Here is a 20,869-nt window from a genome sequence, read left to right as displayed (position 1 = left end):
CTTCCTCTATTCAGTATTTAGATCTCAAATAAATACCAAAGAAATTGTGAAACCAAGACAAAAAAACTAAGCAGAGGCAACCAGCCGTATCAGTTACTGGTTTAGGGATTTATTTACATTTTTCTCATTTAGCTTGGACAGAACTCTTTTTTTCAAATTTTTTATTTTTTAGTTGATTTAAAATCTGTCAATTTCTGCTGAACAGCAAACTGACCCAGTCATACATATATATACATCCCTTTTCTCATATTATCTTCTATCATGTTCTATCACAAGTGATTAGATATAGTTCCCTGTGCTATACAGGAGGATGTCATTGCTTATCCATTCTAAATGTAATAGTTTGCATCTACCAACCCCAAACTCCCAATCCGTCCCACTCCCTCCCTCTTGGCAACCACACGTCTGTTCTCCATGTCTGTGAGACCGTTTCTGTTCTATAGATGGTGCATCTGGACCATGTTTTAGATTCCACATACAAATGATAACATGTCGTATTTGTCTTTCTCTGACATACTTCACTTAGCATGACAATCTCTAGGTGCATCCATGTTGCTGCAAATGGCATTATTTTGTTCATTTTATGACTGAGTAGTATTCCATTGTGTATATATATGTACCATATCTTTTTATCTCATTTATCTGTTAGTAGACATTTAGGTTGTGACAAAAACTCTTTAAAAAGAAAGGTGCATGGAGTTCCCCTCATGGCGCAGTGGTTAACAAATCCAACTAGGAACCATGAGGTTTCGGGTTCGGTCCCTGCCCTTGCTCAGTGGGCTGGGGATCCAGCGTTGCCGTGAGCTGTGGTGTAGGTTGCAGACACGGCTGGGATCCTGCGTTGCTGTGGTTCTGGCGTAGGCCTGTGGCTACAGCTCCAATTAGACCCCTAGCCTGGGAACCTCCATATGCCGTGGGAGCAGCCCTAAAAAAGGCAAAAAGACAAAAATAAAATTAAATAAAATAAATAAATAAAATAAAAAGAAAGGTGCCTGTGTGTTTTTTGGAGGGGTAACAGACATTGTTGAACACTGTATTAATCAGCTTTTGCTATAGTGATAACTAATACCAAGATCTCAGTTGTTTTTAATGACCAACCCTGTGTTTCTTGCTTTTGAGTCTGGAAGTTGGCCCTGACTCTGTCGGACTCAGCTAGGTTTGGGTGGAATTCATATATCTTTTGTTTGGGGAGCACTAGTTGGAATATGCTTTTTATGGTGGGGGAGACACTCTCCAGGGGAGTGAGTGTAATCACATGATATCCTAAAACCTCTGCTAGGAACTATTAATTTCACTAACGTTCTACTCTTCAAGGCAAGTCCATGACCAAGCAAGCCAAGCCATCATCAATGGGGTAAGGATGCTGTAGTTGCTATGCACAACCTCACAACAATGGGCTGGTAGGTACTGTCTTTGCTGGAGGAGGGATATGGTTGGAGGTAATAATCCAATCTTTCCCAAGCCCTCAGCCTGTGCCAAGCACTTGTTTTTTTTTTTTTTTTTTAATTTCTCTTTACTAGAGTTCCCGTCGTGGCTCAGTGGTTAACGAATCTGACTAGGAACCATGAGGTTGCGGGTTCGGTCCCTGGCCTTGCTCAGTGGGTTAACGATCCGGCGTTGCCGTGAGCTGTGGTGTAGGTTGCAGACGCGGCTCAGATCCCGCGTTGCTGTGGCTCTGGTGTAGGCTGGAGGATACAGCTCCGATTGGACCCCTAGCCTGGGAACCTCCGCCGTGGGAGCGGCCCAAGAAATGACAAAAAGAAAAAAAAAAAAAAAATTTCTCTTTACTACCCTAGATTTAAGAGATAGACAGTATACCTGGCTTTACAGACAAGGAATTTGAGACTTTGAGAGATTAAGTAATTTGCCCAAGGACTGGCAAGTATTGGATCAGGAATTTTAGTCTAATCTGATTCTCAACCATTTTCTTTTTTCATTATTTTTGTCTAGAGAGACTAGAAGCCTGAGATGTAAAAGAATCTAAGACTACCAGAAAGAAATTGTGCATGAAGCAGAAATTGTGAGAATCATTTTTTTGAAGAGAATCATTTCTTTTTGATGAGAATCATTTCTATATAGAGTTAAAATATAAGCCTCATTAAGATGAATGAGTGTAAATGTTAGAAAATTTTCTTTGAAACTCTTTTTTTAACGCCATCCTCCAGAGGAATGGAGTAGAATGTGGTAATGATTAGAGTCTAGAGTCACTATACGAAACTGTAGAGAAGGTTTGTTTCCATGCTCTTCTGTCCCTCTGTGGTTTATTTCTTATTTCATCAGCTCCTGCTCTCTGATCTAAAACCTGGCTACTCTTAGCTCCTGTTGCAGCCTCTTCCTGTGCCAGCCCTCCCAGCAAATGTCTGAATTGTAGAATATTCCTCTTTTTGGTGCTACATAAAATCTCCAGACCATCAACATTCCAGTCAGAAGGTAGATATTTGCACCAAGACACGTAATCAAAATGACAAAAATTAAAGATACTTTGAAAGAAGATCCCTGAAAGAGTAATAACTGACCCCCAGGCAATATGTTTCTTTGACCCCCTGACCCTGGGACGTATTGCTTTTAAAAGAAGTATCTTTCAGTGGTGGAACTTTTCCTTTCTCTCTTTTTTGGGGCCGCACCCATGGCATATGGAGGTTCCCAGGCTAGGGGTCGAATCAGAGCTGTAGCTGCCAGCCTGCACCACAGCCACAGTAATGCCAGATCTGAGCCATGTCTGCAACCTACACCACAGCTCACGGCAATGCCGGATACTTAGTCCACTGAGCAAGGCCAGGGATCAAACCTGTGTCCTCATGGATGCTAGATTCATTTCCACTGAGCCAGGAGGGGAACTCCACCAGTGGTGGAACTTTCTGATAACTCTACAACAGAGCAAGTGCCCTCCAGTGAATTGGCGTGCATGGAAAGTTATTTCATTTGTATAAGGGCAAACCCCTCCCCGCTCCTTCTCATGCATAATCTCTTGTCAAGTAGATTTTATGTCTTGTTGAAAATAGATGTGTGGTTGCCGCTAGGAAGCCTCTCTACCTTTTTCCCCATGAGGTGCTTCTTATTTGTTGGGGAGGGGGACTTTGGTTGGTTCACTTTGGGGAGAGCCGCTCCACACATATTGATTGTGAGGAACAGAAACAGAGAGGATTACTTTTATGAGTCCTTCCAAAATAAGTTCTCAAGCATTCTACTCCACTGAAACAGAAGCATTTCCCTCTGAGGTGGGAGAAGGAGAGAAAAGAGAATGTGTCTGCAATTCTCTCCTCCATCTTTCTCTGGTTAATCTGAATATCGGTTTTTGAGCCGATAAATTACAAATTAGGCTCCTTGTAAGTAAAAATGGAGAGATTAATCCACAATATTCTTATTGTGGGCTTGGCACGTTGTTGGTATTCAACATCCGTTTGTTGAATGAATAATATGTTGCCCACTATTAAGAAGACCTTAGGGGCTTGGGAGTTCCCGTCATGGCTCAGTGGTTAATGAACCCAACTAGCATCAGTGAGGACACGGCTTCAGTCCCTTGCTCAGTGGGTTTAAGGATTTGGCGTTGCTGTGAGCTGTGGTGTAGGTCACACTATGGCTCGGATCCTGTGTTGCTGTGGCTCTGGCGTAGGCTGGTGGCTGCAGCTTGGATTCAGTCCCTAGCCTGGGAACTTCCATATGCTGTGGGTGCAGCTCTCAAAGGACGAAAGACCAAAAAAAAAAAGGAAGACCTCAGAGGCCACTGAATAGGTTAAAGGACTTTTCACTTGTGTTTATTTATATTTGAATCTTCAGAAATACTGGATATACATATCTTTTGTGATCAAAAATGGTATCTGAACCATCATAAATGCTATTGTCTGGATGTATCTGTAACCATTTTCTTTAAAAGTCACTGTAGGAGCCATCGTGCCTTTCTTTCCCATAAATGTATGTGCATTGCCAAAATATTTTTATAACATGATAGAATTCTGAATAAATTATCAAGACAGGAACTACTCTCTCTGAAAAATGTGGAAATTGTATTTGCACATTTAAAAAGAAGCACCTACCATTTAAGATTATGCAGAATACACTCTGGCACACACATACCAGAGCATTTTGCATTGCAGCCAGTATTCCTTTCAGGTTCTGCCTTGAAAAGTCTTGGTTGACTGACCTTATGGAATGGCTTGGGGAGAAGGGAATAGAGGTCAATCAGAGGAGAGTGGTGTGGTAGAGAGAGGACAAAGAGTAAGTAAGTGGATCATTGCTAAGGTCAGAATTCCAAAAATGCCTTGGATGCCTGGAGCATTCCTGCTGGAGATTGAAATAACATAACAGAGCGACCCCAGCTCCGGAGATTCCTGCCTCATTTATTTTGCTCTGGAAACCACTGTAAAAATGGTCCTTAGCCTCGCTTGAACACTGACCTACACTTAAATCGAAGGATACCAATAACAGTTTTACTTACAATTCCCAATGCCAATATGTCTGAAAAAATATGTTGTGAAGGAAAAGGGAGGAGGAAAAAAAAGCTTTCATGAGCATAACTTATCTTTGACTGTCACAAAATCAATAGGCTTTACAGAGCCAAGGAAATTCAATAGCTCGGCATTCATAATAAAGATTGGTTTGGGTGATTTGTCTCTCTCTAATAAGGCAGGCTTTGGACCCCAGCTTCCCTTCCTTTAAAACTTGAAGGGGGTGTGGATTTCACCATCACAGCCAAGTCCTCTTGCTTGTCTATTGTCAAGACTTTACAATGGTACTGCTTGTCTGGCCAAGCCTTGCTTCACCCAGGAGAACAGACCTCACATTGGGGCGTGGAGTAACAGATGCCCAGCTTTATACCAGCATTCAGCTTCCTTCAGCCTGCCTGACAGCCTTTTCATGCATCATGGATTCATCTGTTTCAATGAAAAACCCAGAGCAAAGCTGCAAGTATTTGTTTTCGTTTTTTTTTTTCTTAGAGACCATTTTATAGAATGTGTCCAGATATTCACTCTAGAAACTAAGCACATTGCAAAACATGTGCAAAAAACTTGAGTGCCCTGACCTAACCCAACTCTCATCAGGGGAAGCTTGTGCACCCATCAATGTGTTGAGTCAAGCAGAGAGATGGAGGACAAGGGAGAAAGTAGAGGCTACTCTAGTAGGTGGACACCCTACCTGAGGCTTGCCAACTCAGTACCTGGCTGACACCCAACATGGATCCTTGAACACAGCAGGGAATCAATAGCTGTCAGTTGAACTGAGATAAATGTCTAATATACATTGAACTCCTAACATGTGCCAGTCGCTTGTTTACTGTGCATTAGTCTTAATCTTCATAACATGCCTAAATATAGAGATATCAATATTCTTGTTTAACAGAATCACAGTCAATGTTACAAGCAGGAATCCAATCAACAGCCATCTGACTCTAAGACCAGGTCCTTTTTTTGGCCATGCCTGCAGCATGTGAAAGTTCCTGGGCCAGGGATCGAACCCTCATGACAGCAGTGGCCTGAGTTTCTATAGTAGCAATGCTGGATCCTTAACTCCCTGAGCCACAAGGGAACTCCCAAGGCAAGGTCCTTTTGACTACTCCAGAAGACTTCTCCTAGCTACATGATCAGGCCAAGGAATGAGCAAGCAACACCCTTGTTAAACATAATGCTTGCAAGTTGTGAGTATCTGTGGGTTCCTTCTCAGTTAAACTTATATTTAAACTCTATTGAACTCCAGAAACCTAGGTTTTACTTTTGGTTATGCAACTAACTCACTCCTTTTGCTGTGTGGATACACAAGAAGAAGCATATGAACCCACTTTCTAAATCCTAGATAGATAGTCTAGAAATGTAGGCTAGCAATTGTAGTGGAAGCAGAGCCCTGTCTGGTAAACAGAGGGAAAGGCTGATTGACAGAACAAAGGGAGGACTGAGCAGGACCAGTTGGGTGGCAGCTGTCTTTCCTTCCCAAAGCTGCTCTAATGGCCCCTCTTGGAAAAAGCAGGAGATGAACATTAATCAATCAGTCAATAAGAACCTATCATATGCTTACTCTGTGTTCACCCTTGATTAATCTGCAGGCCATCTGCAGTGTGGACCAGAGGATTTGAGGCTGGACCCACAATTGAGAAATAAGGTGATGGGAGCCTGGCTGAGTGTGGCAGCAGAGGGGCCATTGAAGAGGTCGGGGTTGTAAAGCCCCTGCTCCCCTCATCCACCCTTCCTGGGCAAGAGTCCCTCTCCTGACTTCTCCCAGCTGTCTGAGAGGCTGCCCCAGAACTACCAGGCTGTAGGAGAAGGTTGGCTTTCTTCCCTGGGATAAGCATCTGGCAGATGCACCAGGGAGAAGTTTAAGGGAGAAGAGGAAGCCAACGCACTGAATCATGGAAACAGCGTTTAGTTACACCAGCAGGACAAGAGAAAGAGCGTGGAGCCTCAATACCATAATCATCCTGTTTCCCTACATGTTTAAAAACTTCAGGGTTTAAACATGGACATAGAGAAGGAGAAACGGAGATTGTTATTTTTTAAGACCATCGTGCTTTTATATGCTGTGTATGTTAGGACTGAGTTAACTGTGAGAGACCAGAAATTAAAACAACAATGGTTTAAGTAAGGTAAAAGTGTATTTCTGTGATACAGGCATGCATGAGCACGTACACACACACATGCGCACACACACACACACACAGTCTGAAGGATGGCGGGCCAAGCCTGATGGGCCAGCATCAAGAAGTCATAGGAACTCAGACTCTTCTTTTCATCCTCTTTCCTATTTCATCTTTGGCCTGTGAGATCTGCCTAATGGTCCAACATGAAAATTCAAACTCCGGATTCCAGACAACAACATAGAGGAAGAGGAAAAACAATATAGAAAACCACCTTTTCTTTCAGTGACTTGATCAAAAGTCTTGCGTGGGGGAGTTCCTGTCATGGCTCAGCAGTAACGAACCCAGCTAGTATCCATGAGGATGCAGGTTCGATCCCTGGCCTCACTCAGTGGGTTAAGGATCTAGAGTTGCCATGAGCTGAGGTGTAAGTCATAGATGTGGCTCAGATCTGGTGTTGCTGTGGCTGTGGTGTAGGCCAGCAGCTACAGCTCTGATTCGACCCCTAGCCTAAGAACTTCCATATACTGCAGGTGTGGCCCTAAAAAGCACACACACACACAAAAGACTTATGTGACATTTCTCATATTTCACTGGCCAAAACTGATGGTTTGATCCAGCTGTCCTCACTGTTGGCCATGCTCCTAGCCACAATTTGTCTGTTCTATCATTACGGAAGAAAGGGAGAATGGATATTAGGGGCCAATTTGTAGTATATGTTGTGCAGGCGTAATTAAAAATAATGCCAAAGCTTCTTCCCCACAACCCCCAGAAGAGGCTGGCGGAAAAGGCCAGTGACTTTCCCATCCTATCTACATGAGTGACATTCAACTTGGAGTTAATGAATTCACCGCAGAAGGTGACAAAGCAAAACGTTCAAGGAAAGTAAAAGAAGGAAGAGGGAAAAAAAGAAGAAAGTCAAAAAGAATGAGTTCAAAGAGGAAAATTTGTGAAACATGGCAATTGATTAGATTTGGGGATTTCAGTACTACAAGTAATCCTACATGAATGTGCAGAGGTCCCTGGAAATCCAATTTTGGTGTTCCTCTAGCACACGCGCGCTCGCGCACACACACACACACACACCCCTTTCACTCACATTCATATATGCCCACAGCTAACTCCATTGTCAGGCTTATGTTATAGGTGAGTATTTGGGATTTAGCTAACTTGTTTTAGGTGATTTACCTAAGGGCAACTTTCTTAGTACTATATTACTCCTTCAGGATCACCAACACGTGGGAACATGTGAAATATATATTATCTGTGACTTCCTGTGGGAGTGCAAAACATATATTGGATATACAGGAAGAAGTGTTTCACTCCTCCTTCCTCTGTTGCTGAAGCTAGTGGATGAGAAAAAAAAATTATTAGACCCTTGCTTAAAAAGAAGCTTTGGGGACCTGGGGATTTGTGACAGCCCTTTCACATATAATGTGAAACATATAATCAGGCTGCTGGTGAATTTGTTGCTACATAAAGAAAAAATGTCTTTTTTCAGATAAGCTGGCTCTATAAAATGTGTAAGTTAGTAAGAGATAAATGTGATTCAAAACTCTCATTAAATGGAAAGCTCAGAAAACTTTGGACTGATTATAAAGCAGAGCCTGTGAGAAAGCCTGGTATCTTTTAGGGAAGAGTATATTTAATTGTTTATATAAATTAAAAATGTGGATGAATTTGGAAATAAATGCTGAATCTTAGGGAACTGATTTAAAAATTATCAATCCAAGGGAAATAAAAGATAGAGAAACAGTCACCAAATATCCAATTAATTTTTTCTACATTTCTTAGTCCCCTTATAATTAGGCTGGGCCGTTTGACTATTTTTGCTTAAAAAAATGTGAACGGATAGGATTTATCAATACTTCCACTCTGAGGCACTGTCAGTTTTCTAATTTCTCCCTCTGCCCCAAGCATCAGGACAAAGGAGGTCCCCTGTTCCAGATACAAGAACTACAAAATACTGCAGCCTGCCTCTGTGAACCTGACTTCCTCAGTCACCCTGGTGGACCAGTGCTGACCAGGTAGCATGAATGATAAACTTTTATGTCGTTAAGCATTTGTGATGAGATTGTTTATTACCGCAATACAATTTAACCAATCCTGACTAAAACAAGGAGTAAGTGAACATCTGGGAGAGAGCCAAACAGTGAAAAAAAATTTTTTGTGTGTGTCTTTATAGGGCTACCCCAAGCACGTGGAAGTCCCCAGGCTAGGGGACCAACTGGAGCTGTACCCACTGGCCTACAACACAGCCACAGCAACTCTGGATCCAAGCCTCGTCTGTGACCTACACCACAGCTCATGGCAATGCAGGATCTTTAACCCACTGATTGAAGCCAGGGATCAAACCCAGATCCTCATGGAATCTGGTTAGTCTGGTTAGTTACCATTGAGCCATGATGGGAACTGTCAAACTCTGAAATTAAAAATGAAACAAAGGCAAAACCCTCAAAATCTCTGGTTCTCAGTAGCTCTCTAAGCAGGAATTTTGCACTAATGAGGAAAGATTGTTGCTAAAAGTTCTGTCTAGTCTTAACACCAGCTCGGTTTTACCTAACTGCCAAAAGTGTTTCTGAATGTGGCAGCTCTGGGTTATTTGTTGGTCAACCCAGTCTACAGAATGGTTTCTGTTTATTCACTTTTATTGAGCTCTGTTACTACTGAGTTGAATAAAATTTGTGTGTAAGCGCCTCTCCCTGTGTCTGATTTGTTAGTTATCTGATAGGAAAGTCAACCCCCTCAGGCCAAATCTTTGAAAGAGGAAATTATCATGAGTTGGGCAGAATATATCTTATAGATTTTGCTAAATCGCAAAATGCACTGTGAGCATGTGTTGGAAAACCCTCAATTAGGCCCCAAACTGCAAAATGCTAACGAGACAAATTAGGAACTGAGTGATACAGAAATGGCTGTCTGAAATAGTGAGCTGATGGGGCTTGTGTCAGATTGCTGAGAGAAGGGCTTATCCCGTGATTAGCCCCAGGCACGCAGGTGTCACATTCAGCACCCCAGGGTGAGCTCTAATTTCCTCTGCTTCTCTGAGCCCAGGGACTTGAAACTACCAAGTGGAGGAAAGTAACATTTATGGAACATCTATGGTGTACTAATTACCATACTATATATTTTCTCAAGTAGACTTCCATTTTACAGATAAGGCAACTGAGGCTAAGGGTAGCTAAGTCACTCAAGAGCCAGGGTCAGGATTCAACCTGGTTCCAGGCCTTGCTATCATCCCACATGTTCACACTGACCAGCCCATTAACAAGACCACAGAGCTATACTCATCCTAAAGGAACTCTTCTTGGTGAGGCAGTCAAATGAACGTTGGTGCTCATTTTTTCTTTTAACCAAGATCTCTGAGTCAGTGTCTATGAGTGCATAAGGCCACAGATTCAATATGCAAAAGGTTCCGATTTCAGTGAAATTCTACTTTAAATGTATATATAGAATTAACTTTTTAAAAAATCATCAGAAAATGTGATATTCCTCATGTATAAATTTTCTTAATGTCCAAAGCTTACATTTTAAGGTCACATTTTAAAGTATTTTTCCAAAATTTTTCAGAATCTCTTTTTGCCCTCCTTTTTTTGACTTCAAGTTTATTGATACATAATTGATACATAACATTGCATAAGTTTAAGGTGAAATGCTACTTTGACATGCAAGCAGCAATGAGGCAGCCCCAGCAGACAAGATTTAGCATAATAAATCCAAGTCGTGCAACCAATAAGGTGGAGGATACAGGAAGAAGTAGGTTAAAAGTTATAATTAAAAATAACATTGACACTTTGCAGGTGAAGACTCCACACAGTGGAAAACATTCCTTTGTTCTACTCTCCATGCAGATTTCACTTCTGAAAAGTGCATATTAATATTTGTTTAGATTTTTTGCCTTTATTTAAAAAATACATGTAAGGAAGGAGCACACACAAGGAATCTAAGACACAGCCCTTTCATCTCATTCATTTTTTTGAATTAGAATTTGGAAATAAGAGTTTTGTTTTCCTATAAGCACATTCCTGATAAATAATCTTGCTAGTCATTGCAAATCATCCTTCTTGGATTATTTTATTAATTTAGTGGGTGGATTTATTCCTACTGTGCATGAGCAATAGTTGTCTCATCTTCACCATAGACTCTTACATTATGCAAAAACATAGAGACATTAGTTAGTCTTTTACTAAGGGTCTAGGGGTCCTTAAAAAATTAAACCACTAAAATTAACTTAACATTCTAAATACAAATTGATGACATTTCTATGTGAATAAGCCCTATTTTACTTTAATAACTTTATTCATCTGTAAAAATGTACCCCCACATATCTACACCATGGGGCAGTTGTGAGAACTGAAAAGGGAGCATAATTGAAAGAAAGCATCACTGCTTGAATCCTAATACGAAGCCAAGGTATATTCACTTTCTTTCTTCTTGCTACCAAATCCTAATTGCACATGCACTAAATGTTCACCAAAGTTTAAGCACCTTGAGGTCAGGTACTTTTTCAATTTATCTCAGTTTCTGCAGAGCCCAGAAAAGTATCTGGCACATTGAGTGTTTCTTAAATGAATGACTTTACATTTCTTTAGATGAGAATTTTTATATCTACTTGCAAATTTTCACTTCTTTCAAACTTTGAAAATTAGGCAACTGTAGATAATACTCCTAAGTTTTGATCTCTCCGGGATCTTTTTTGGCACATCATTCAATATGATTTCCCATCTCACTGAAATAATTCTCAGTTTCTCTTGAGAGTATTGCGAAAAATTACATTCATGCTCTAGCTCTAAATTCTTCTACAGAATGTGGTTTTGATGAGTAAACAAAGGCTTCAAATATTTCCTGCTATTACGAGTGTACTTAAAAGTTCAGTCTCAAGTTACTTTATACTGCTCTAAATCTGAAGTAAGAACCAGTCACTTAGAAAAAAAGAGCAGTTATTAAAACAAAACTTAGAAGTACAGATATGCCAAAGAATTTTTTCTGTTTTTGTTGTTTTGTTATCTTTTTCTGTTTTGTTTGTTTTAATATCTTAGGGAAGCCAGAAAAATTAGTTTCACAGTTATCAAAGAAAGCAAAATTAATGAAATGATTACAGTTGTCTAGCTTTTGAGTGTATTATAGATGTTTTCTTGTTCTTCTTTTTCCCTTTTTTTATCCTCCCCTCTTTCCATATTAACATTTGTTAATTAAACTGTTTTCTAGGTATTTTGAGGGAACAGTACTTTTTTTGTTGTTTTCTGGCATAACTTAGTTCAAAATTTTGTTTCAAAACAAAGCCAAGTTGCAGCCCATACCTGCCTTTATTCTGGGAAAAGCAAAACCTAGCAAAACATTCTTTGCCTTCACCCTTCAGTCTTGTCTTTGAAATGGTTACACAGTAGCTGATCTCTGGTAGGACAGCTTTAGCCCTGAAGAAAACTTCTATTTATAATGTTTACATACGATCCCAAAAAAGGAGGGAAAGAAGAAGAAAATTACATACACAGAGTTTTATTTAGTCTCCAGAATCATAACCCAGAAGTTAGCTGGTCAACCAGAAGAATGGGGAGAGGCGAGGGGTGGGGAGCTTACTGCTCTCAGTGTAAAGATGGCCTCCTCTCAGTTTGTGCCAAGAGGTCATCCATTCACAGCCTTCTTTGGCCGGGAGGGAACTACCAACCACAGCTGCTGTGCAGCTCTGAAAGTATCCTAGTGTGGTCAGCTCATTCCATCTTCAGCAGAGGAGACAATGTGTGAGGCTGAATGTAGACACTATGAGAGGTTTATTTAAAAGCAGAAACAGGAGTTCCCGTGGTGGCTCAGTGGTTAATGAATCTGACTAGGATCCATGATGATGCAGTTTCCATCCCTGGCCTTGTTCAGTGGATTAAGGATGCAGTGTTGCCGTGACCTGTGTGGGAGGTCTCAGACGGGGCTAGGATTCGCATTGCTGTGGCTGTGGTGTAGGCTGGCAGCTGTAGCTCCAATTAGACCCCTAGCCTGGGAACTTCCATATGCCATAGGTGCAGCTGGTCCTAGAAAGACAAAAACAAAAAAACAAAAAACCTGAAGCAGGTTGTAAGAGAATAAACAGGTAGCACAGGTAATTCTCAACCCCTGAAACCTGATCAGACCCACCTTCAGTGTTTGTTCCGACTGCCTCCTGAGATCTCTCCTTCTCTCTGCCAGCCTTGCCTCTGTACACGCTCCTCCATACCCACCTTTGAGAACAAGAGTCTGATGGTGTCTCTGTCTGTTACCAAAGTCCCAATGAAAACATAATTAGATATCTTAGCAGATCCATGGCACTAAGTGCTGAATTAGATTCCCTGGTGGATACAAGCAACAGATAATAAGAAATTCCCTAAAGTGATTCTTCCAAATGTAACTTAGATTTGGAATGTATTATCCATAGGGAGTTCCTAGTGGTTAAGTCTAAAAGTTAAGGATTCAGCCTTATCACTGCTGTGGCTCAGGTTACTGCTGTGGCTTGGGTTCAATCCCTGGCCTGGGAATTTCCACATGCCACGGGAGCAGCAAAAAAAAAAAAAAAAAAAAAAAAAAAAAAATTATCTACGTATTTTTTGTTTGAAAATTTTATCTTTCAAATGACTGTCACTAATTAAACTGGTACTATTCTTAATTATCTTTTGTTTGTTTGTTTGTTTAATGGCCACAGCTGCAGAATATGGAAGTTCCCAGGTCAGGGATTGAATCCAAGCCATAGCTGTGAACCTACACCTGGGGCAAGGCCATATGCTTTAAACTACTGCTCTGGGCCAGGAATTGAACCTTCACCTCTGCAGAGACCCAAGCTGCAGCAGTCGGATTCTTAACCCACTGGGCCACAGCAGGAACTCCCCATTCTTAATTGCTTCAACATTAAGCATCTTTAAGGAGACTATTCCAGAAGCGTGCTTAATAACAGATGGGTGGACCTTCCTGGAACTCAGCTTCTCACAATGTCCACCACTGAGATGGTCCACATTTAGCTGAAGAACCATGTTAACTCTCCTGTCCTGTCTTCGGTGCTGCTTGAGTGGGTATAAATTTCCTATAGCGTAGACTTGCAACCCAACCTGGGTTACAGAAATTGTATTAAAAACTAGTGTGTGGAGTTCCCTTTCTGGCTCAGCAGTTAACGAACCCAACTAGTGCCCTTGAGGATGCAGCTTCAATCCCTGGCCTCACTCAAGTGGGTTAAGGATCCAGCATTGACATGGCCTGTGGTGTAGGTCTCAGACAAGGCTAGGATCCACATTGCTGTGGTGTAGGCCAGCAGCTACAGCTCTGATTCCACTCCTAGCCTGGGAGCTTCCATATGCCACAGTTGCGGCCCTAAAAAGCAAAAAATAAATAAGTAAATTAATTAATTAATTAAATTAAATTTAAAAAGTGTGTGAATGTCCTAAAGGGCCCTCCCCCCCGGCAGTTCTCTTTGTCATAGAAGTTTGGATATGCTGGTGACAGTAATTTCACAGAATTCAAGCAATTTATCACCAGATTTTCCAATACTTTTCCTGGATAACGGTAATTATGAGGTGTCACCACTACAGCTGGCTGTCAGGGTGCCGAGGTGGGGAAGTGTCTGTGATGAAAAGAAATTTACAAGTGAACTTGGGTGAGAGAATGTTTTTCAGGCAGGAAAAGAAGAGGGTGTGTGGGTTCTGGTGTTTAGGGTGGGGGGAGGCTGTTTAGCTTCACACAGCTGAATAGAAACTGTGCCCAGGGGTCACAGCCAAAAGCCATCAGAAACCACACATTAGAGCTTGAAGCATCCTCTCTGCGTTCCCTATGGAGCTGGGGCGTCTTTATTTCATATAGCATTTATTCCTCTCAGGGAGGGATTTCACAAAGGAACGGTCTGGAATAGTTATCGAGTTGCTTGGGACACTAGCACGTTTGGGGCCCCTCCGCTTGGGGGACCATATCTAAGCCACTCAGGTTTCACACCATCCCTTTCTTCCCCCACAAACCAACTTGCTTGTTAATTTCTCTATAAAACAAGCCTTTACATTTCTCTGGAGACCTATTCACTAGCCATGGCCAGAGTCCTGTTTTTATTTGGTAACATTGCTAGAATAACATTCTGTGCAGGAGAATTTCTCTGGTCCTTCCTCTGTCATAACATATAAACACATGCTGGCAGAAGGCAAAGCAAAGAAGAAATACATTTGTTGACTTTGTCAGACTAGCTTCCCAACCACTTTCACAAGCTCTGCTTAGTGACTCCATCCATGCATCAAACATTCCTCAAAGATGTACTTACCTAAAATAATGAAAAATCTAGTGTGAGACTTTGTGGTTAGTACCACAAATGGTCTGATACTCAAAATACCACTGGATAGCTCCAGGTGTGTGACAGCAAAAGCTCAAATGTAAATGATTTTCATTCCCTTCACTTGCAAAACCTCAACATGCCACACAACTCTTTGAGGAGGTCAGAGAATTCCAAATAAACTGCACAGGAGCTCCATAACACTGGAGAGAGGAGAATAGTTGGTCTCTGGCCTTGGATAATATTCCAAATACCGGCACCCATTCTCCTTCTTTTATTTGATTTCAACATGGCTAGTGGACATGCCCACTGGGTGCCAGGCACTGAGTGGGTGGTGGGGAAAGAGCGCTTTTATGGCTTCTCATCATGGCTTTGAGAAACAGGTTTTCATCCTCATAGTGTTTTAACAACTCCCCCAAGGGCGTTCTTCCTGCCTCCAGACGTGGGTGCCGAGACTCTCTCCTCTGCCAAGTCCCCCCAGATGGCTAACCCACGGGGCATAATGCCCAATACCTTGCCCTTGAGTTCCTGTGTTCACTAAAGATAACCTAAGGTGGGTGGCCAGGACACTTTCCCATAGTAGACCTGTCTCCTCTGTCCAGTAACCAGGGTGCTGGTGTTCTGGAGAGAAGGTGGCTGTTCGGCTTGTTTGTTCAATCTTCCTCCTCCCCATCCTTTGTTGTCTGTCAACTCAAACCCCTACTGGGACACATTGGGAGAAAAGCTGTCACCAGTGAAAGGCCTCAGCTGCCTGGCAGCCCTGAGTCCCTCTGCCAGCTCCCCGGCCTGGGCACTGGTGTTAACACTGTGCCTCCGTTTAGAGGACAATGAAAGGGCCTGATGAATAGAGTTAAGCCCCTTTAGGTTTCCTTTTCAAGTCCACCCCACCTCTAGGCACCCCAAAATGGCCTCCCCAGGTTTTTCTCACCTCCCTTCCTAGGAAGAAGACAATGACATAGAGAAGAAACAGTGCTGCTCAAATTCAAAAGGCTTTGCCAATGGATTTTCTGTGCAAATCCAGAATGCTCTTTAATAGTGGTACAGGGAAATTTCCTCCTTTCATAATATTAATTTATGTAGTGCCTGCCCCAGTTTCCTTCCTCTGACTCTGTTTGAATTGCCTTCTACGCATTTAATGAGATGCAGTTCATTCTCCTTCCAAAGATCTTTGTGAGTTTGGGGGTGGGGGGAGCGAGGCTGACAGAGGAAGTGAACCAGTCCTTATGCTGCCTTTGAAAAGCGGTGGAAAATTATCGAGCCAGTGTTTTCCAATGGTGAGGGTAAAACAAGCCTGTGGGGTAAAGGGGAGCTCGAGTTACTTTAGAAAGGGAGGCAGAAAAGTTTTCCCGGTTCATCTGCACATTGCAAACTCACTCTCTTTCTGCTGCCTTTAGCAGGCTGCTAGTTCTCTCTTCATTCACCCCTTCTCTCTCCTGGAGCAAAGCATGGCTGCCGGGCCCCTGCTAGCTATTTGTCGTTCGAGTCTTTTTGATACAAGACATAGATCACCATTAGCCACAATTTTAGACACTGTTTGTGTTGGAGGAGGAGCAAATTTAAAAACAAACATACAAACAAACAAAACCAGACAAATCAGGGAGGGTGGCATAAAATAACTCAAGCTCCATGAAATGCTCGTGATATTATGGATGACTCTTCCTGGTAGGATACACTTTGGACCATTGCTGCTGTCAGGTTTTTGAACAAACAATTCCTTTTTTTTAAATAGTATTGCACTGATTAAGTTCTTCCATTTTCTCTAATGTACTAAGTCTATTTCATTGCTTTGTTCTCACTGCACTTCTAATTACCTGTTACCAAGCGTTTCTTGGTAACTCGCCATTGTTTATGATGAGAAATAATGCTGGAGAGCAGAGCAGAGGGAAGTCAAGGGCACTGTTGAAAACACCCTGTGAAACCTTTCATCCCATGTTCACTTTTGCACGTGATGCCTTAATGATGGATGGACTTATCCCCGTCGAACTGATGAACTCGATCCCAAGTTCATCCTTCATTGCCCAGCAAGAAATGGTCCTTCTCTGCCAAACTTGATGTGATTTTGCAGGATGTGTTTCCACTCCCTCCACTTCCAAAGCATCCTGTATGACTCTGCTGTGAACACTTGTCTTTCACATCTTCCTCCCCAGCTAGACCACCAACCTCTGAAGAATGGGAGCTATGTCTTTGATCTTTTGAGCTGTGGTGCCTGGCATGTAGTGGGGAGCCAGGAAGTGTTTCCAGGGTGTGTTTAAACAGACTCCTCTCTGCCTCATTCTCGCTCTTAGATCTTGCCTGAATTTCTGCTAATTGACCCCAAACATTATCTTTTTCATGGCCAATTGAGGTAATGTTGCCTACCAAACTTCTTTGAGAGTTTGGAGTGATAAGTTTGGAATTTGAGTATGTTGAATGTTTTCTAAAAGCTTATACATCTATGGTAGCAAATTTATTATTCTGTCAATTCAATGATCATAAGCCTTTTTCTTATCCGGAAAAAGAATCCTAGACTCATATGGTCCTTAAGTAGTTGATGTCGTGAATGCTTTGACACTCCTTTCCTCATCTGTGAAATGCAGGAATTGACTAGAGTCTTTCTAAAGTCTCTTTCAGGTCTTCAGTGCTCACTGAGGATTAACCCTATTGTGTGGGGCAGGTAGAGTTGGGATGGGAACCAGAAGGAAAATAATAGAGACTCATCCAACCATCATAGACTTCAAGAAGCAAATACTCACAAAGGGCTATTTTGATTAGTACTCATGGCTGCCAGCTGGGACTCCAGCCACAGGGACAGAAGCTGAGGGAGAAATTGCCCTCCTTATTTAGAAGTTGAATTGAGAAATGTACTGGGTGAAGTTGGACAGAACCTAAACACTGATAACCTCTTTTACTAGCTATGAATAGTTTCTTTCCTCCTCTGATGTTATACGATCAATAAAGAATAAAGCCTATTTTAAAAAATTTTTATTAGTTTTTTTCCCATTAAATAATATTTGGCAAAATATAATAAGCTTGTGCTTTCTTGGTATTAGTACTTTGGGGGCAATCTTCCAAAAGTTACCCAAGAAGAAATGAAGTAATAGTGTATGATCATGGCACACTTTCATATGTTACTGATGCAGTTGTGCAGACTTGCTTCATGCCAGGTTTTGCAAAGAAAATAACTCCATGGAAAAAAAGTCATATAAAAGTATTAGCTTGTTACACAGTTGATAAAAGGATTATTATTATAATTATAATTTAAAAAGATTTTTCAGTGTGTATATAAGTAGACATGTGCCAGGTCCAAAAAGAAATAAAGATGTTTTTGTTTGTTTTTGTTTTTTGCTTTTTAGGGCTGCACCCATGGCATATGGAGGTTCCCAGGTTAGGGGTCTAATCGGAGCTACAGCTGCCAACCTACGCAACAGCCACAGCAATGTCAGATCCAAGCCATGTCTTCCACCCACACCACAGCTCATGGCAACACCGGATCCCCAACCCACTGAGTGAGGCCAGGAATCGAACCCAAAACTTCACAGTTCCTAGTTGGATTTGTTTCCACTGCACCGTGACAGGAACTCCAGAAATAAAGATCTTGAAATATTTCCAGTGACATGGTACTAACAAATAAATATGTTATGGCTTTATCTCCTGTTTTTTGTTTTGATTATTTCTTCTTTTATTTTTTTTAGAATTAGTTGGCAAGAACAGTAAACACCCATAAAAGGGATAGATTAATGGAAGCACACATTAATTTCTATATAATCTTTCCTTTTTGCTATAAAATACCATTTGGGATATTTCAGTGTTGCTCTGATGTTTTGATACTCCATTCAGGGGATTTTGATAATAGGGATGGCTCATTTATTTTGCTATTCCATGTCTAAATTCTACATGGTGAGCTACACAAACATGCAAATTATATTTAAATGTGTTTGACCTGGCAAATTCATACATATTTTTTGTTGCGGCTTTGCTCTTGGTCTGCTGTATCTTTTTTTTTTCTGATATACCCTGAACAAAAGCTGCACTTATGTGATTTTGGACTCTGTACTAAATTCAGTGTCTTTCTACAGATATGATATGATGTTTTAAATTCTAAACAGTCTTTTAAGGATGGAAAACCACATTTACATCCTACTTAAAAAAAAGATAAAACAAATCAACCTTCCACTAAAAAGTGAAATGTGGCATTATATATGATTATTATTGTGTACTTATGACTCCTCTGCTTACTACATTTTATCATTTCTTTAATCTTTCCCCACCTAATCCATCTAGTAATTCCTCTCTTCCTCCTTGGGCCCCATTCCTTGCTCTCAGTCCAGCAACTTCTATGAGGCATCGTATTTTGAAGTGACACAGCATCAGGAAGCAAACTTTATTATTTACCTAAATCTCCATCAATAGGAGAAAATTGACCTAGGACTAGTTACAAATTAAGAGCATTTGTCTTTCCAAAGTAGCGAATGTTATTGTGTGTGTGTTGTGTGTATATGTGGTTTTAAAGTGACTGTTGATTCACAAATGTCAAAAGTAATGCTCTGTTATGTATTTATTTTTAAAGCCTTAGGAACTGCATTCAGTCTTGAGGATCCTGCTAATGACTTGCCCCCAAATCTGGATGGTCCAAGAATGCTTGATAAGAAGACAAAAGAAGCAGTGCCAAGGATGGGAACACCAGACCAGACCAACTTAAGTGAAACTGTCAACCCCCCAGGGAGCCATTAATAGTTTATTGGGTATGGAAGATGCATAGCAAAGTAAAGGAAGAAGGCTAATAACCTTTAACATTAAGAAAAATAACTATTATTGTGACCGGTGTAGCATGAAGTACAAACAGAATATTCTCTGGGCAACAAAAAAACTAACGTGTAGCCCAGCAGAGCAATTAATAAAATGAAAGCACAGTTTCTTGCAGATGGATATGTAGAAGAATAATGGCGCGGGGCTGCGCTGAGCTGTCATGCATCAGATACTACATCTGTTATGGAAATCAGGGGAAGTGGGGGCCTTTTGTTCATGTGAGAGCCCTCCCAACAGGGATTTGGCTGGAGTAGATTTTCTTGTTATTAAACATGATTTCTAGCTAGTCGAGAGCAGATGCTTCTGCAGCATTTGGAACTAATAACCAACCTTCAAGTGCATGCCACCCCTTAAAGAGGCTGGTACTGGTGGAGAGACCAATTTCAGCTCAAAGATAATGTGTTCTGTTCAGTTTCTACTTTGCACATGAATGACACTGATACCAGATGAGCCTTCTGGACTGGAGTTTGCTGGAGACAGTAAAACAATGACATTGGCCCTAAAGAAGATGAGAGCTTTCCAGGTGTACTTGTGAAGGACGATTCAGCACCAAGACAGCAGTGTTGACTTTGGTTGAAGAGCAGAGAACAGAGCAAAAGGAAAGATGTGCAGACTTGTACTGTGTTTGCCAAGCTCTCACATCTGAGCTGTGACTTTTGTTGAATGAACATAATTCATGGGGCTGCAGGTCACTTCCTAATCACTAAAAAAAGGGCACCTTTTTTTGATAAACCATTTGAATTCAACCGCCCAAAATGTTACTCCTGAGGTTTTCTTTCTTTTTTTCTCTCCAAACACAATGCACTAATTTAACAACAGCAACAGCAACAAATAAACAATCAAATATTCTTTCTATCCTAACTCTTTTGTAGATTTTTTTCTAAATAATAAATAGGCATTTGGATCAAAATCTTTGCAGTTATAAATGAAATTTGAATTAAAATGAAGTTTTGTTTTGTTTTGTTTTGTTTTTGGTCTGAAACTCAAAATCGATATTTGAAAAATTCTAAAATGCAAAGACGAGGAACAGCAAATAAGTATATATTTACATTTGGTGTGTATTCTTATTTATTGTTTTAATATAGTCAGAAAGAGGTATGAGGGTAGATATAGTCAGTGCTTTTACTATTTGTCTCAGGATGTTTTTTATTCCAAGAATTGTGCTGTAGCTAGAATTTACTTCCCTAGAAACAAGACAGTAATTCTGGAATGAAACCCCTGCCAACCATGACATAGCTTGAAATGGCAGCATATTAGGC

The 20,869-nt window shown here is 41.1% G+C and overlaps 1 long non-coding RNA gene across 2 annotated transcripts in view; it reads left to right on the top strand.

The window, feature by feature from the left end:
* Positions 1-20,553, top strand: part of LOC102159998 (uncharacterized) — a 749,988-nt gene extending 729,435 nt beyond the window's left edge. For both annotated transcript variants that reach the window (XR_014829074.1, XR_014829069.1), the window contains one exon: positions 19,372-20,553. This is a non-coding gene — a long non-coding RNA (uncharacterized LOC102159998). The remainder of the gene's footprint in view (positions 1-19,371) is intronic.
* The last annotated feature ends 316 nt before the right edge of the window (positions 20,554-20,869 follow it).

Source organism: Sus scrofa, chromosome 15 (genome assembly GCF_054392235.1).
Source record: "Sus scrofa isolate SSC_HxYL_T2T_F1_AM1 chromosome 15, Sscrofa_HxYL_maternal_Yorkshire_Landrace_v2.0, whole genome shotgun sequence".
NCBI lineage: Eukaryota > Metazoa > Chordata > Mammalia > Artiodactyla > Suidae > Sus > Sus scrofa.
Note: the sequence above shows the minus strand (reverse complement) of the source record. Positions and strands in the feature narration are given on the sequence as shown.